The 18211-nt window shown below is 33.9% G+C and overlaps 1 long non-coding RNA gene across 1 annotated transcript in view; it reads left to right on the forward strand.

The window, feature by feature from the left end:
* The first annotated feature begins 1167 nt into the window (after positions 1-1167).
* The window catches only part of LOC123327703, a 36544-nt gene continuing 19500 nt past the window's right edge, over positions 1168-18211 (forward strand). Inside the window, exon 1 of the long non-coding RNA XR_006542378.2 lies at positions 1168-1301. This is a non-coding gene — a long non-coding RNA (uncharacterized LOC123327703). The remainder of the gene's footprint in view (positions 1302-18211) is intronic.

The following is an 18211-nucleotide window of genomic DNA, read 5'->3' on the forward strand; positions in this document are numbered from 1 at the left end:
CAGAAGTGCTAGCACAAAAGCTGGCAAGATACAAGGTCTAATAGCCAAGTAGGCATTTGTGTGTGTGTGTGTGTGTGTGTGTGAGAGGGAGAGAGAGAGAGAGAGAGAGAGAGAGAGACACAGAGACAGAGACAAAGAGATCATGATTTGTACATTCACTGGGGATTAAATGGCACTCCTTTGGGGGAGATTATCTATTCTTCTTTTTGTAATGAAACTAAAGCCTATGTTGGCATACTTAATGACTGCACTTTTCAAACTATGATCTAGGGATTAGGATTTCTTAAAAAATTTAAAAAAGAACAATATTATACCCACAAATGACGTTCAATTCATACTATTTATTACCAGAAATTATATGGCATCTATTGCATTTTTAACTACAATAAAACTAAAGGAAATGATTATGAGGTGCAGCAAATTCTTCAGCTGACTCTTACAATATGGGTGCAATTTTAATATAATATCTTTGATTTAGTCAATTTTAATTTAGCTCAAAAGCATTGTGAAAAGTCTAAATGAAAAACTTTATTTCCAGCTTTTAAAACTTTGAGTAATGATGAGAAAAATTAATCAAATTTAAAATTTTATATGCATTCTTAGGATGATTTTTCTATGAGGTTGATATTTTAACAGATTAGAAGGGATAATTATCCATTTTCCCTTCCTACTATGGAATGCCACATATTGCACGCTCCCTACAAAAATGCCAAAACTATCTGAGAAAGAGGGATCCTAGAGTCAATTTATTTCAGATCACTTCCTCAGTTGCAGATTTGAAACTGATTTTGTTCAATTTGAGAGTATAGATTTAATTTTCAGGTGTTACAAATCAAAAATTGAATTTGGAGTTGATATTTAAAGATGAAATTCATGTTACAAAATTAAATGCTAAGTAACAAAATTGGCAGTTAACCTCTTTTTCCCCTAGAAAGTTAATTTCTGTTAGTAAACAGCACAAGATTGAGAGCAGTGTCATCAGGAGGCCTCTGTTCACAAGACTGATAGAGCATGGGCTGCAAGAGTGAAAGCTTCCCCATTCCACCCTTAAAATGTGGCTCAGGTGTGAATGAGTCGGTTAATCATGTGAAAACATAGTTCAATTGTGAATCAATCTCTGGCTGAGCCTGCTTGACTAGATATCTGAGGTGAAGGCTGTTGACAGCATGTGTTCTCTTGATTGACTGAAGCTGGAAAACAGAAAGGGGTGGTTAGTTCTTGTCCTTATTCCTGTCACTGACTTCCATACAACATTCTTAAAAACTTATGATAACGCCAGAAACAATTCCAAGAAAATTAAGGTAAGATTTATACAGTCCTCTGATATTTTCTGTTCAGCCGCTCTTTCTGCATTGCTCTGAGTCTTAGAGGCTCAGGAATGAAATTCACTGGGGAATTTTAAACCACCTTGGGGTCTGTGGGCCTGGGCCATCCTAAGTGAGATCTTATGTTTAAAATCCTCTGAAGAATGAATAATGACCAAATCCTACAGAGAGATTTTTTAAAATTTTCTTAACCTCTGCTGTTCTCAGATCCAAGTAGAATAATGTCAAAGTCACTCATGGATTGAGATTTAAAGGAGCCCCCTCTTGCAACACCAGTACTCCTTTGCTGCTTAGATTTTGGCATTTTCCATCCTCAGGATAAAGAAAATTTACTTTGCCCCTCATCTCATAAAGGGCTTGCACTGTTTGTATACATGTCAAGACATGTTCTTTTCATCTTTTTATTTAATACAGGGCAGACACAAGTCTTTTTTAAAAACTATGCCATGTGTCACCTATTTTATAAAACCTAACCTCTTCCCATGTTCTGGAACATTGTAGACACTCAGAACTATTAGTGGAATGATTGAATGAATCACTGTCTACTTCATGAAAGACTGATTTATAAAAAGCAAGTCTTTTTTTATTAATTGTGCATTTATGTATAGTCTCTATTTAGAAACTTTAAAACTTTGATGTATTTACTGGGCTATTACCAATACCACTATTGCTGGCTCATAACAGACACACAACATTGTTTGGGAAATGAAGGAATTAGCAATCAATACTAAAATGACACTCAAATATATAATCTATTAAATTTAAAAAATATATAAAATAGATGATTCTTAATGAGAATGAAAATTTTTATTATTTTTATTACTGTATAACCACAAATTTTCACAAATGAAAAAGCTTAAGACAACATGCATTTCCTTACTCACAGGTTCTGTGTTCCCAGAGCCTAGGCATATCTAGTCTGATTCTCAGCTCAGTGTCTTCCTAGGCTGCAGTTTAGGCTACCTGTTAGCTAGGGACCTTTCTTGGCTCCTTGCCATGTGGCCCTCTCCAAAATCCTTTCAGACCTTCTCACAACATGCCAGATTATTTCTTCAAAGCTGGAAAAAAAGAGTTTGTTTCTGCAGGAATGTCCACACACTATTTTTAACAGTTATAACTTGATTAAGACAGGCCTATCTGACATAATATTCTTTTTGGTTGACTCAAAATCAACTTGTTTGGAACTTTAATTACAAAATCCCTTCAGCTTTGTCATCTAAGGCAGCCTGATCATGAGAGTAATATCATACTTAGAGATAGTCTTGTAACATATTTACAGGAGATACTATATTTCAGAGCATGACAACTGTGGAGTCTCCTCAGAATCCTGCCTACCACAAAATGTGATCATAGAATTTAAGGTTTGAGTACATAGAACACAATCTGCTATCATAAATGTTCTGGTTTTCTCTCTCTAGGCAAAGAGTAAGTTTGCATTCCCCAGCAGATCCCTTTTTGAAGTTAGAGACAGCTATTGTTTTCATCTTGGCACTGAAATGAGATTCAAAATGCATGTGTCACTTCTACAAGGAAACTTGAAAAACCTTCACTCAATTCATCACATTCCTTTCTCCTGTCTCAGTGATTGTGAAAGCTTGTGTTGAGATGAGGCCTCTCAGCCTCAGTCTTGCCTTGGTCAGCTTCCCTCTTGAGTGATTATACATGAAGTCTGTCCTCCAACAGGCTTTGGAAATGAAGCACAGGTGAAAAAGTTTTGTTGTGTTAAATCCCCCAAATCCTGGGGATCTTTGTTACTGAATGAAAATTTTGCCAACCCTGAACCATCTGTGTACCACTTAGAATTCAGTGTTAAGGCACATCTTAGTCACTTAGAGCCATGAAAAACCAAGAAGCTTTCTAGAAGGCTAAGTGGGAACTAGTAATGAAAATATCTTGATAAAGAAAAAAAGACCAATTGTACTAGAAAAGGGAGCAAGGTATTAGAAGAAAACTATTGAATAAACATCATATTATGAGGAATTTAGAGTAAAATATAAAAAATATGTATTAATAGATGCCTTTTGGTATGTCATTAGTATAAGATTATGGCTATGAGGTCATGTGGGTACAGTAATACAAGGATCAGTTAAAGGAAAGTTACTATTTCTCTTTATCTTTTAATTGAATTAATATTGTTTTCTATCATATAATTACATCTTTAAATTGTTTTTCCCCAAAACATGATTTATAAAATTTGTTAAACTGCCTTCTTATCCAATCGTTTTTATGTGAAATGTGATTTTAAAATTACATGATGCAGTTGTTCATCATTCTTCCAAAACTCTAACATGAGAAGGAAGCTATTTTCTAGCTTTGGTTATCTAGATGTTAAATAGCAGAAAAAGAAAAGAAGCGGTCTGGTTAAGGACTGTTGCTATTGTTCAGTCGCTCAGTCATGTCTGGCTCTTTGTGAGCCCATGGGCTGCAGTATGCCAGGCTTCCCTGTCCTTCACCATCCCCCAGAGTTTGCTCACATTCATGTCCGTTGAGTAGGTGATGCCATCTAACCATCTCATCCTTCGTTGCCCTCTTCTCCTAGTGTATAAGAATTTTTTTTTTTTTAATTTCTTTTCATGGACTACCATTATAAACAATAGATCTACTTTCCCTCAACCCTGTTACTAAAAGTAATTACAGAAATAAACGTTAAATCATATGAAAAAGAATAGCAGCTAGGGATCCAAAAGAACGAGATTCTAGAATTGTCATTACTAAGAAATGTGTGTGTGTTGCGGGGAGTGGTGGGGGTGGGGGCGGGGGCAGAGCGTGTGCCTGTATGTGCATGTGCGCATGCGCATTCAGTCACTCAGTCACCTCCACCTCTTTGTTACCTTATGGACTGTAGCCCCTCCAGGCTCCTCTGTCCCTGGGATTTTCCCAGCAAGCACACTGGGGTAGGTTGCCATTTCCTCCTCCAGGAGATCTTCCCAACCCAGGGATCAAATCTGTGTCTCCTGTGCTGCAGGCAGATTCTTTACCACTGAACCATCAGGGAAGACCAAGAGATATGTAATCTTATATGAAATAAATAATTTTCCTATGAGTTTTCTTTCACTGTATACTGGTAGAGATATGACAATTTGATCTGAGGTTTCCTTTCACATCTGAAATTCTACATATAAAGTACTTTCACATAAATAAAAGACTAGGTGAAAAAATAGAATCTATGCCTCAAAAAAATTTTTTTTAATTTCAAATTATTTTAAACTTTTTGCACTCTTTGTTTTCATATATACTAAATATGGTTATACGTAGACATCCTAATATCTTCAGAGTCTTTTACCCTCCTGTATGTCTTATGAGTCAAATTCTCTGTGGTTAGAAAATTGAAAAGTCAATAATATTACACATAATAAGAACTTGGCTGACAGCTACATTCAGCTTATTACTCATCTAATCTATTGACAAGACAACCAAAAACCTATTCATCAACACTTGTAATAAGAAAATAGAAAGGTATTAGAACTATGTTTATGACACCCACAAAACAAAGTTACTACTCAAATTCTGTAGGTTGTGAAATGATTTCTCCCCTAAAGTTGATTTATAAAATCTGTCACACTCTCCTGCTCTCCATTCATTTTTGTAAGTTGTGTGCTTTAGAAATTATATGATTCAGTGTGTCCACCATTCTCCCAAAGTCTAAGATAAAAAGGAAGTGGTTTTCTAGCTATGATTATCTAAGAAGTTGTGCCCTTACATCAGAAAAATAAAGCTTGGGAAAGACAGGCTTCCTTTTTTGGTATATGACTACAATGTGAATGTAAATGTATGACTGCACTTCCAGTTATTAAATTCAAGTTTAGGAGACCAGCATTGATCCATCTTAGGTTCAAGAAATAAACTGAGCTGGCTTTGACTTCCCCAGGACTGGCTTTTAGCTCTCTTTTTGGCTGTGCTCACACAAAACCCAGTTTCTCACTGTCTGGTCCAAGATATTACACCTGTGTCCCAAATGAGAATTTAAAAATTCAGAACTCCAGAAGAGATCTTGTATAGAACTTTCTTACCCCTCTTTCTTCCTTCAGCTATCTTGTTTATTTTAGGTAATTTTTCTTCATACAGAGAAATCCTGTTGCAGAATAATTTGTTGTCAAAATAACTTGCTTGTCTAGCTACCAGAACTTTAAAATTTAACTTGTGAAAGGCAAAGGGACAAAGAAGTGCATGTTGCCAAATTAAAGAAGTTCTTCTTCTATTTGGAGAAGAAATGTATAGCTTTTAATAATTGTGAATTTTATTTTAATTCTTATAACATTGAATCGGTTTTCATGCATTTATGAGTCTCATGTATGCCACAGCCAAGTAATTTACAAGCATGTTCCATGAATATTTTTAATTTGGTAAGTACATGGTTTCTCTATGATGTTGTGAGCCACTAAATTTTTAATTTACATCATTACCACAGAAGCCTTCCTATTTTAAAATTTAAGATGTTTGTTTTTGATATTGAATTGCATAAGTTATGAATATAATTTTGATATTATTTATCATCATATATTGCTTGCAAATACTTCCTTCCATTTAATAGGTGGTCTTTTCATTTTGTTGATAGTTTCCTTAACTGTGAAAAAGGTTTTCAGTTTGGTATATTCCTGCTTTTTTATTTTCCCTTTTGTTTCTCTTGCTTTAGGGGACATATCCTAAAAAAGTATTGCTGAGACCAATGTTAAAGGCCATATTGCCTAAGTTTGCTTTCAAAAGTTTTATGGTTTCATGTCTTACACTTAATTCTTTAACTCATTTTGAATTTATTTTTGTGTACAGTATGAAAGAGTAGCTCAGTTTGATTCTTTTGCATGTTGCTATCTAGTTTTCCCAACATCACTTACTAAAGAGCTTATCTTTCCTCCACTGTATGTTCTTTCCTTCTTTATCATAGATTAATTGCCCATATAAACATAGGTTCATTTCTGGGCTCTCTATTCTGTTTCATTAATTTATGTGTCATTTTCATGTGTCCTAGTACTAGATTTGTAGTATAGTTTGGCATCAGGGACTGTGATACCACTAGATCTGTTCTTTCTCAGGATTGATTTGGCTAGTTGGGATCTTTTATGTATCCATACAAATTTTTGAATTATTTGTTCTAGTTCTATGAAATATGCCACTGGTATTTTGATATGAATTGGTTTGAATTGGTATATTGCCTTGGGTATTATGGTCATTTTAACCATTTATATTCTTCCAATCCATGAACACTGTATATCTTTCCATTTCTGTGTCATCTTCATTACTTTTATTACTCTTATAATTTTTCTAGTACCAGTCTTTTATCTCCTTGGTTAGACTTATTTTATTCCTAAGTATTTTATTGTTTTTGATGCAATTCTGAGTGGGATTATTTTCTTACTGTTTTAATAATTTTTATGATAGTTTCTTTGTTAGTATATAGAAATACAACAGATTTCTGTATGTTAGGTTTGTAACCTGCAACTTTATCAAATTCATTGAAATGTTCTAGTAGGATTTGGGCAGGATTTTTTTTACAATTTTTGCTAATTTTGCTAATATCATTTTGAAATATCACATCATATCATCTGCAAACAGTGAGATTTTTAATTTCTCCTTTACAATTTGGTTCCTTTTACTTCTTTTTCTTATGTGATTACTATGGCTAGACTTCTAATACTATGTTGACTAAAAGTGGCCACAGTGAGTATCCTTGTCTTGTCCTTTGTCTTAGAGGAAGTACTTTCAGCTTTTCACCCTGAGTATGACATTAGCTGTGGCCTTGATTATATTGAGGTATGTTCCCTCTATATCCACTTTGTTGAGTTTTTATCATAAATGGGACCTGAATTGTTTCAAAAGCTTTTTCTTCATTTGTTGAGACAATCATATAGTTTTTATTCTCAATTTGTTAATGTGGTGTATCCTGTTGATTGAATTGGAGATATTGTGCCATCTTTGAGAAAATTTACATCTTTGAAAATCCAACTTAAACATGTGTATGATGTAATACTGTGTTTTTGAATTCTGTTTACTAATATTTTGCTGAGGATTTTTGCTTCTAGTTTCATCAGTGATATTTGTCTAGATTTGCTTTTTCTTCTAGTATTGCTTTTGTTTAGTATAGGGTAATGCTGGTCTTACAGAGTAAGTTGAGAAGCATTCCTTCCTCTAATTTTTTAGAATAGTTTTGAGAAAGACAACTGTTACGTTTGGTAGAATTCAACTGAGAAACCATCTGGTCCTGGACTTTTGTTTGTTGGAAATGCTTTTATTATGGGTTCAATTTCATGGCTGGTAAGTGGTCTGTTCATATTTTTTGTTTCTTCATAGTTCAGTCTTGGGAGGTTATACATTTCTAGGAATTAACCCATTTCTTCTAGATTTTGTCCATTTTATTAGCATATAATTACTCATAGTAACCTCTTATGATTCTTTGTATTTCTGTGATGGCTATTTTGTCTTTCATTTTTTTATTTCTGATTTTATTGTTGCCATATATATATATATATCTCCTGTACTATCTGCCCCATTTTCTATCTCTTTGTTTCTTCATGTGATTCTCCTCAACTTCTGTTAGAGAGTAGCTTCTCTTCTTCAACAGTGATCCCAAGGCAGACTGAGCAGCTTCACCTGACACTAAAGAAGTGAAAAAGCAATGAAAATATAAAATATTCTCAGGACAATTAAAAGCTTTCTTTGATTTTGTCTTGCTAAAAAGGTCAAGTAGTCAACTTTTTCTATCTTATGTATTTCTGATTTAAAAGTGGAATTTCAAGGCAACAATGATGAAAATTAAAATCCATCAATTTATAGCTGCAAAATGTTTTCCAATTTTTTTCAGTACAAAATAAAGTTTATAATATGATATATATGTACAGTATTATAGACAGAGTGTCTTTATAATTTCCCAAGGGATCCTACACTAACTTCATAGGATAAATCAGAATCCTTCCATCTGCTTGAAGATAAGTCTATAAACAATTGTTCTATATTATGTCCATTTAGATTAGTAAATACATAAGAAAAATAATATAACCTTTGAAATTTTAATGTCAAATTTTAAGAAATAACTGCATTTCAATTCACATAAATCAACTGAGCTAAATTTATTGAAAATCACATCTAGAATAAATCAGTTACCTGCATGCCTGGACTTACATTCAAAACTAATTTTTTAATAATGCACTTTTATATAAGCCGATTTTATTTAGCTAAAGAATCTGGTTTACCATACATGAACCACACAGTTTGACTCTATCATTTATAGAATTACAGATAATTCTTTCTAAGAGTTAAATTCTTTGTGTGAGTATTTTGTACAACATTTCATATATCAGCTAATAAAACTATCTGAGAAGCCTGTGGTACATGATACACATAAGCAAAAAAGATGAAAGGAAAGGTTAACACTTTTCAGCATCTGTCAACACTGTCTCCTGTTACATTTGATCAACTTTAAAGTAAATGCAAACACATGATATCATTTACAGTAATAAAAGCAAATGTCACACAGCAGCTAGTTTGCTTTTATCCATTCTACAGATCACTCATCACAGACCATCATGAAGTAAGGGTGACATTGCTTTCTGGCGCATCTTTGGCAGGGAATCACACTGCTTCAGCTCTTCAGTACTGGTCATTCGCCCTATAACTAATAGAAGAACCCACCAGTGTGCATTTCCTGTTTAAAATCTTTAGAAGGAAGCAGAGTAGAAAAATAATGTCACTTCTTTTTCTTTAGAAAAGGTAAAAACAAAAGAAAAAACAAGAGTACCAAATAAAATGTGAACAACTGAATGTATTAAATGCATCATTGCTTTCTGAAAGATTTAAATTTTCAAAAGGAATCAAGGATTCCTTTACCTAAAGCAGTGGTCCCAAGTGTGCTTCCTGCACTAGCCGAGTCAGCATCACTTGAGAAACATGAATGTTTTAGGGAGAATGTAAAACTTTACCAAAAACAGCAGTAATAGTTTTCAAGTAGATCACTATAATATTAACTTAAAAATGATAGTCAGGGGGTTCTTATCAAAAAGCTTAATGAGAAGATGAACACTCTTGAGAACGGAAACAACGGTCTAGAAGATCAAAAACTTATGACAGTGAGCAAAATTCCAGGGATAAGAGAGAATTAGAAGTCTGGGAGGAGAAATTGAGGAGATGGCTCATGAAAATATTTTACAACTTAAAAGAAGAAAAAGAAAACTGGAGACAAACTTCTAGAGGGGAAGTATTTGCTGATCTGATGATAGCTGAAAGTTTTCACTCAGGATTAGCAAAAAGACAAAAAGTCTATCTATGTGCCTTTGAAACTTTTGAAGTGATAAAGGGAATCTCACACACATCCTGACTTAAAGACAAGGCAAGGAAAAGAAAGGCAGTCTAATATGGGACGTTAAATCTGCAATGCTGAAAACCATAAAGCACTGCAATTAATCTATACATTCTTGAGCAAGAAGACTGGGGCCCAAGAATATTATACTGTTAAGCAAAGGGAAGTTATGTGCATATATATAATGCAAGATTAAAAGGCATTTCAACAACATGTTTAGAAAAAAATATGCTCTATTTTCAACATGAGGGAAGAGGGAAAAAATGTTGTCAGTGATGGGGCATCTTATATAGTTAAATACAAATTGATTATAAGTGTAATTTACAGTATGGTAAAAATATATTAAATAAGAGTTTTTGAAACTGAAGTGAATCTTGTGTCCAGTTTGATTGTTTTAAAATGTGAATGACAGAAATTCTAAATAGCAGTAGAATAGACATTGGCTATTTATTTTTTACTTTCTAGGAATTCCAGAAGCTATGGTCCCATTGTTCTTTTGCTGTGATTTTTGTTACTATTGCTGTTGCTGTTTTCTGTCTTTGCTGGTCCTTTCTAATCTACTGTTTGCCATTTTTGGTGTATTATCATCTCATGGTCACAAGATGGCTACTGTAGAACTAGGGATCATATTCTCACAGAACAAAGAGAAAGCAGAAAAGAGTTCACATGGTTATTTTCCTAATGCATGTTTATCTTTTTTCAGAGAAATATATAGTTTTCATACGCATGATAGCAGCCTTCCCCTAATTACTCATTGGCCCAAAGACATTGATAAGACCATTCATAAGACAATTATTGGCAAAGAAGGATACGATAATGATTGTCTTAGTGGAAAATCTTTTATATGTGGAATATAAAATATGGCACAAATGAATTTATTTATGAAGCAAATAGACGTAGCAAATGTCTACAGCAAATGTAGCAATGTCTACAGATATAGAAAACAAACTTATGGTTATCAAAGGGGAAAAGGAGTGGGAGAGGAATAAAATAGGGTTTGGGGATTAGCACATACAACCTACTATGTGTAATAAACAGTAAGGTACCATGGTTTGGCACAGGAAATTATATTCCATATCCTTTAAAAAACCATAATGGAAAATAATATAAAAAGAATATATATACATATGTATGTGTATATATATATATATATATATATATATATATATATACATGTGAGCATGTGTGTATAACTGAATCATTTTGCTGTATATCAGAAACTAACACAACTTTGTAAATCAACTGTATTTCAACTAAAAAAAAGAAGAAAGAATTGTCCTTTTATATTTACTACTACATGTGTGCATATGTATATATGTTTACCATGCTATACACACTAATATAGTATAGTATTAACAATTTTAAAAAGCACCATAAAAAGCAAAGCAGTGTAAAGGATGTGAAGATTGAAAAAGTGATAACATATAAACGTTTGAAGTGTGTCTATTTGTACGTGGAAGAGTAAAATTAGAATCCTAAAGAATTTCATTAGTGTGAAGGAAAGGTAAGGGCAAATACATAAAGTGCTCAGATGTTGGAGATGATTATTATTTTATTCTGAAGCTATAGTCAGTATGACCTGGTACAAAATGGAAGCACAGTAATGAATGTATTTTAAATTTGATCAATTGGAATCTAATTAATTGTATTGTACCATGTTGAGAGGCTTTCATGGTAGCTCAGCTGGTGAAGAATAAGCCTGCAATGCAGGAGATTCTGATTCAGTTCCTGAGTTGGGAAGTTCCCCTGGAGAAGGGATAGGTTACCCACTCCAGTATTCTCAAGCTTCCCTGGTGGCTCAGATGATAAAGAATCTGCCTGCAACGCGGGAGACCTGGATTCGATCACTGGGTTGGAAAGATCCCCTGGAGGAGGGCATGGCAACCCACTCCAGTGTTCTTGCCTGGAGAATCTCATGGACAGAGGAGCCTGGCAGGCTATAGTCCATGTGGTCCCAAAGAGTTGGATACAGCTGAGTGACTAAGCACAGCACAGCACCATGTTGAGAGAAGCACATTGAAAGAGAAAATGAAGAAGCATCCTCAGTGGTCCTTCCTCCACTCTAACTTCATATCAGAATTTGCTGGGTAGCAGTTTAAAAATACTGATGCTCTGTCACCATCAGCGCTCTCTCTGTCAAGTGAATCCAAAACCTAAGGGTCAGATATGGATCACAATTGTTTTATCCAACGATCTTCATGAGCAACCAGAATTGATAACTACTCTTTTAGTACAAAATCAACTATAAATACATACTTTTTAACCATTCTCTCCACAGTCATACTTTGAGGACCTGTCATATGCCAGGCACTGTTCCAGGCATTGGCAATACAGTAACAAATGAAATAAAGTGCTTGTTCTCATTACTTTGACTTTCCAAAGAAAGAGGAAGGCAATATTTATGATAATACAACATGGTCTAATGAAAGAAGGTGGAAGTGGTACCCCCAAATAAGTCCCTTCTAAGGAGAGAACTGAGCAAGACAGGAATAAACTGAGGGAACAAACCAGGAGCACCCATGTGAAAGGAGGAATAGGGGCAGAGAGGAGAAGAAAGAACAATGACTTGCATCAAGAATATGTCCAACCCAAGGAAAAATTATGGTGAACAGAAAATTCCATCCTTACTTGTATTAGCATTCAGGATTAATGGTAAAACAAATATGCTTTCAGACACAGATTTAGAGGCTTTACCATTTCTGGATCATTACCCTCAGAATGTCTAAAGTGTATTCTTTCAACAGGAAGGAAATGAAGCCCAGGAGGAAAACATTTTGACAAACTTACAAAGCATATGGATAAACTCTAATGAGCACTTTGATTTATAACAATTTTAGTATAAGATAAACTTAGGGTATGGAACTAAAAAATGATGGATATAAGTAGCATAGTAAAATCCCAAGAAAGATGGAACAGTCAGATCAGAGTTGAAGATTTCCAATGGGTATAGCTGTTGAGGAGAAGATGGTGATTTTGATGAACTTCAGATTTCAATTCAAGTGTATAAATGAAATTATAAACACTGTGTTATCATTAGAATAATATAGAGTCAATAACTTGAAAATGAGTTAAAAATGCAATAGAGAAAATATGATTAATCAACTAGACAATAGGATGAAAGAAAAATCTGCGAAGAATAATATGAAAACTATAAAACAAAGATGGCAAAGCATTCATGGGCTTTACTGTATTCTATTTTTGTGTTAGAAACATTTTGTAGTAAATGTAAAGAACAAAAAGATATTAAGAGCTATCATGATGTCACCAGTGTTAAAAATAAAAAGTCAAACCAGTAAGCAAAACAAAAATGAAAGTCCACTAATAAATCTAAATATATAAGGAGATTTAATATACAACAAAGCAATATATTAAAGCAACAGAAAAGGAATGATTTACTTAATCATTGATACTGGCATCAGTGGATATCTATAATGTGGGGTGATAAGAAACTGGGAGGAAAAACCTGGCTAAATGTAAAGTTCATATAGAATACTACTACACTTAATGCTGAATAGCAGGCATGCCAGTGTCATTAAGAAGTAAAATGTATTATGGAGAATAATGATGGGAATATAGGAATATTTGTCTCAAATCCCTTTGAATCCTTTTAATTATATTATTTTTGCAAATAAATGATATTATGATTTAAAACCAAAAAGGCTTATCCCAATCTCCCAGTTTAGGATTGCTATATACATACTACTATACATAAAATAGACAATTAATAAGAACCTACTGTATAAGCGCAGGGAACTCTATTCAATACTCTATAATGACCTATATGGGAAAAGAATCTAACTGATTCACTTTGCTGAATATTAGAAACTAACACTATATTGTAAATCAACTCTACTCCAATAAAAATTCATTAAAAAATAAAGTCAATTAAAAGAAAAAAGCTTAAATGCAAGTACTTCTAGAAAAGTAAACATTAAAGTAGACGCAAATAAATGTATGAACAAAATTGACATTACTTTCACTATGCAAGCACTTCCATCTAGAACACCAATGCAATATTATACATTTACCATGAATCAATTATTATTATACATTATAATCCATCTGTTAGATGTGAAAACAAGATATTTTTTGGAGTATAGTGTGGTTTCTTGTACTTGGTGAATATATCTCAGAAAAGTAATAAATTGATCTATCATTCTTGCAATTGGCCTCGTTGTCAAATACAGCAGGGTGCTGTCTTGCCCACTTTGCAGACTAGGGACCTAACAAGAAAGAACAGGAGAATGAAAAACCTTCCATAAGTATACTTCAAAGCAAATAAAAGTGATTTTGTGGCTCCACATTTGCAATTGCCTTTCTTTACAACCTCTGGAGAGCTCTTTAGCAACACTTGAATTAGGACTTTGGGCAAAGAGCCTGCTCAAAGTGAAACTGCTATGATAGTTACTCTCGACCATGGTACATGGCTTTTCTGTCCCCATTGCCAGGCTTTCCAGCAGTGTGAGCAGTCAGGGAGTACCATTAAAAACACAGACAGTAAAAGCTATGAGAGTTCCCTGGAGCAGATTAAAAAAATTCATGTGCATTTTCTCATTTTCAAAATACAATATTAAACAGAGAACCTCATTGGAACTCAGGATATCTCTTGCATTTCAGAGATTTATCTATAAACACCACAGAGTTCTTGAACAAGGCGATTTCTTTACTACTTTGTTGTTACATTTGCCATTTATGATAATTTGGGGACACATTTCAGAGCGTGACTGTTTATTTCAATCAGTCCATAAGTGTATCTTGATTATAGAGGTGGAGAGCTGTGGAAAATAGTATTAATTTAAGGATGGGCCTGTGAGCTTGTCGTTAGCATAGTTCGTATCTAGTTAGTATTATTCCATCATCTCTGTAATGCTACATCACTAAGGACCTGTGATAGGGGATGAGTTTAATAGGAGGGGAAATTTCTGTCTTGTCTTTTAATTTGTATATCAATTTTTATAAGTCTTCTCCCCAAAGAAGTATCTGTTCAGGTTTATGTCACTGTCCTGGTTCATTTACAGATTAACAGCATGTTTTAAATTAATTTTCCTATCATGTCTTTCTATTTAAATTTAAGGCTATTTCTGATGGCTGCAATTCACTTGCTGTAAAATAAATCTCCTTTAGTCACTTCCATATTTTTATAAGTTCATTTCTGTAGACTATTGCCTCTGTTTTGGGCCAAACCATATGGTTAACCCTGTCCTACTCCCCCTCATTTTGGACCAAATTCAAATCCAGTATTTGTTTCAATGGAAATTCAATATTCACATGAGCGATTCATCAAGCAACCTCAGACTTAATTTCCAACACCATTCTCTACAGCAACCGTGTTCATGGTTACCCTTGAACTAGCCATGACCTGGGGATTCCCTGGCTCGAAAACTATAAACTCTAATGGTTTTTCTTTGACTATAACTTTTCAAGTTCACTCTTTTCCTCTTAAACCCGTGAACTTTAACCATGTAAAGACCTCTATTTGTCTGTCTGTGACTCAGTTTCCTTTTAGTTTCATGTCTCTCCCAGAACTCTCAAGTATTTAACTTGTACAGTGAATTGCTTAATTGTGTAGACTCTGGAGGGAGACAGCCTGGGCTTGAAATCTGACTCCAGTATTTATTAGCTGTGTGACCCTGGGAAGACACTTAACCTCTCTGACCCTTATTTTCCTCATCTGTAAAACAGGGATTGTAAGAGCATATATCTTTTTTAAGAAAATAAATATTTTAGATTTCTTTCATCTTTTTTAAAGGAAAAGGCCCATCATTTATGAGTGTGAAAGTGAAGCAGGGAAATAAATTATTATGTTATGAAAGTACCACTTTTTCATAAAGATAAAAATTCACCTTTATAAATACAAATTTTATCCTTCTTAATTTTTCTCTTATATATTAGTGAGACTCCACCCAAAGGTCTTCAAAGTGATTTTATATGAGTTAGCACAGACTTTATTGTTTTTAAAGGAACTAAACTAGTCACAACATTCAAAAAAATCTGAGTGTGTTTATTTAAAACTTGTCCCACCCCTGCCTCTCAAGTCGTATTTAGTTATCCTAACCCACTCCAAAGGAAAAGGAATGTGACCAGACTGAGATCACGACAGCAAACACTGCCTTTCTGACAGCGGCGCTGTCATATCTCGGCCATCTCTCATGCATACTCATGCAGGCAAGCTGGCTCAAGTTCAAGACCTCCTGAGAAGCTGATCACTCCACTTTCTCTCACTTCAGTTTAGCTGTTGGCAAAGAAAAACTCAGACATTGCTTCAGGAAAGGAGGGTAGGTAGGAGAACAAAGGTGATTTGAAAAATATGATTTCTGAAAAATGGCAGTTCCTTTGTGTCTATCTGCTTTTCTCTCGAACAGGATATTTTTCATAAGTCCTATCTTTACCTGAAGTATTACATGGCTACATGAAACATTATTTTCCCACTCCACCCACTCAGGCTGTCAAAACAGCCTCATCTGAAGGAAGAGTAGGAGTGAGAATTATTATTTCAAAAACAAGAGTGTCTTGAAGTCTTCCTGGAAGAGAGTTCCTCCATAATTTTTGCACATCAAAGTGATAATGAAGTGAATTCAGATGTCCATTTTTTATCTTGAAAGTTAAATTCATCTTAAATTCTGAAACTAAACTACATTAAAGAATTTGAAGATTTAATTACACTTTACTGTGGGGCATTTTTTATCCCAAATCACAGTATTTAAACAGGAAATTCTGTTACTCCTATTTATTCCATGTGAAGTTTGCTTGTTGAAAAGCACGGTTTTATACTTAAAGAAGCAGATAATCTGACTTCTTGACTCTACCAACACCTCTTTGTGAGCTACAAGCAAATTACATAAACTTTGTATGCCTTGTCCCCTACCTTTATGAAATAAAGACTTGCTTTATTACCTTTTGCATTTCACAAAGGAGTTACATTGTTTAGGTTTGTTTACATATAACTGTATATTATTGCTTTGTTGCTCTTGAAAAAAATAACAGTAGTTGAAGGCAAGAATTGTTCAAGTAAGAGGCTATATCAATTATTTGAAAATCTTACCAAAGATCACTAATAACCATTTGATGTAACAAAAACTAGTGATGTATGCTTGTTACATCAAATGGTTAGTAGTGACCTTAACACAAGCATACATTAAAAATTAATATCAACTTTTATATAATACCATAGTTTGTGAGAAAAAAATAGTATATTCACAAATTAATTTCAAACATTGCCTTCTGTATCAAATGCAGCTAAGCAATGATTTAACATCTAGACAGGACATGTTTGGGACAAAATTTACAGAAACCTATATTTAGGAAAGTAAGCATGAGTGTGAGAATTTTTATCATAATCATTAGCCGTTGTCAATAGATTTGTGCACGTATGTAATTTTGAAAAGATGAATGTAAAACGGAATCCAACAAATATCTGTAAGGAAATGTATTTTAGAATTTTAAAAATCAAGCAAGAATTTATATTATCTGTATATTTTCCCCCCATGTATTTAGGTATGCTAAAGCCTAAATCATATCCTAAAGTCCATCAAAAAAAAGATATTTCAGGATATTTTACCCATATTAGATTCATTTTTAATAAATTTTTAAATTTCAAAATCAATTTCCTTGTCCTATATGTATTCAGAATTAGCAGTGAGCTTGTTTCTCACATGCTACTGCTAAGTCGGTTCAGTCGTGTCCGACTCTGTGCGACCCCATAGACTGAAGCCTACCAGGCTGTCCCATCCCTGGGATTCTCTAGGCAAGAACACTGGAGTGGGCCACCATTTCCTTCTCCAATACGTAAAAGGGAAAAGTGAAAGTGAAGTCACTCAGTCGTGTCCGACTCTTAGCGACCCCATGGACTGCAGCCTACCAGGCTCCGCCGTCCATGGGATTTTCCAGGCAAGAGTACTGGAGTGGGGTGCCATTGCCTTCTCCAGATCACATGCTACAGTCCATAACTATTTTATTCTTGATATCTGGAGTATAAAGTGATTTTCTAGACCTGATTTTAAAACTATTCATATATATATATATGATATACATACATACATATATATACACACACATATATGTTTCATTTCTGATATTTCATATAATTAACTGTAGCCCCTTTATTTATAGAATCTTTAAGAAATTACTTTTTTCAAATTTGTAAAATTTTACCAGGAAGAAACTAAGTCATTATATTATTATCCTAGTTGAAAATGATAATAATATATTGTTAACCCCAAATCTGCATTTTATTTGCTAATATTCGTATTCTGTCACATTTCAACATGCAAGTGCTTCTCTATTTTTGCACATGAACTTTTCTTCTGTTCGTATACTGAAATTATGTCTTAGCAACTAAATATGCCATCTGGGATATTAAAATTTGTTTTTAAAAAGATATCTAGATAACAAGATGCATATAGCATATGTTTGAAGTAATAGAAAATTAAACAACTAAAAATTATTTTCTTAAAGTTCAAGAAATTACTCCTAGGGAACACTGGCCAGTTTCTATCTTGCTGTCTGGGTCCTGCTGAGATCAGCACTGTTGGATCTCAAAATCAATGTAATTCTCCTTTTGTATCAGTTCTCCAATCACTTTCCCTCTCTGTCGAGGTCA

This window comes from Bubalus bubalis, chromosome 10 (assembly GCF_019923935.1).
Source record: "Bubalus bubalis isolate 160015118507 breed Murrah chromosome 10, NDDB_SH_1, whole genome shotgun sequence".
Lineage (NCBI taxonomy): Eukaryota > Metazoa > Chordata > Mammalia > Artiodactyla > Bovidae > Bubalus > Bubalus bubalis.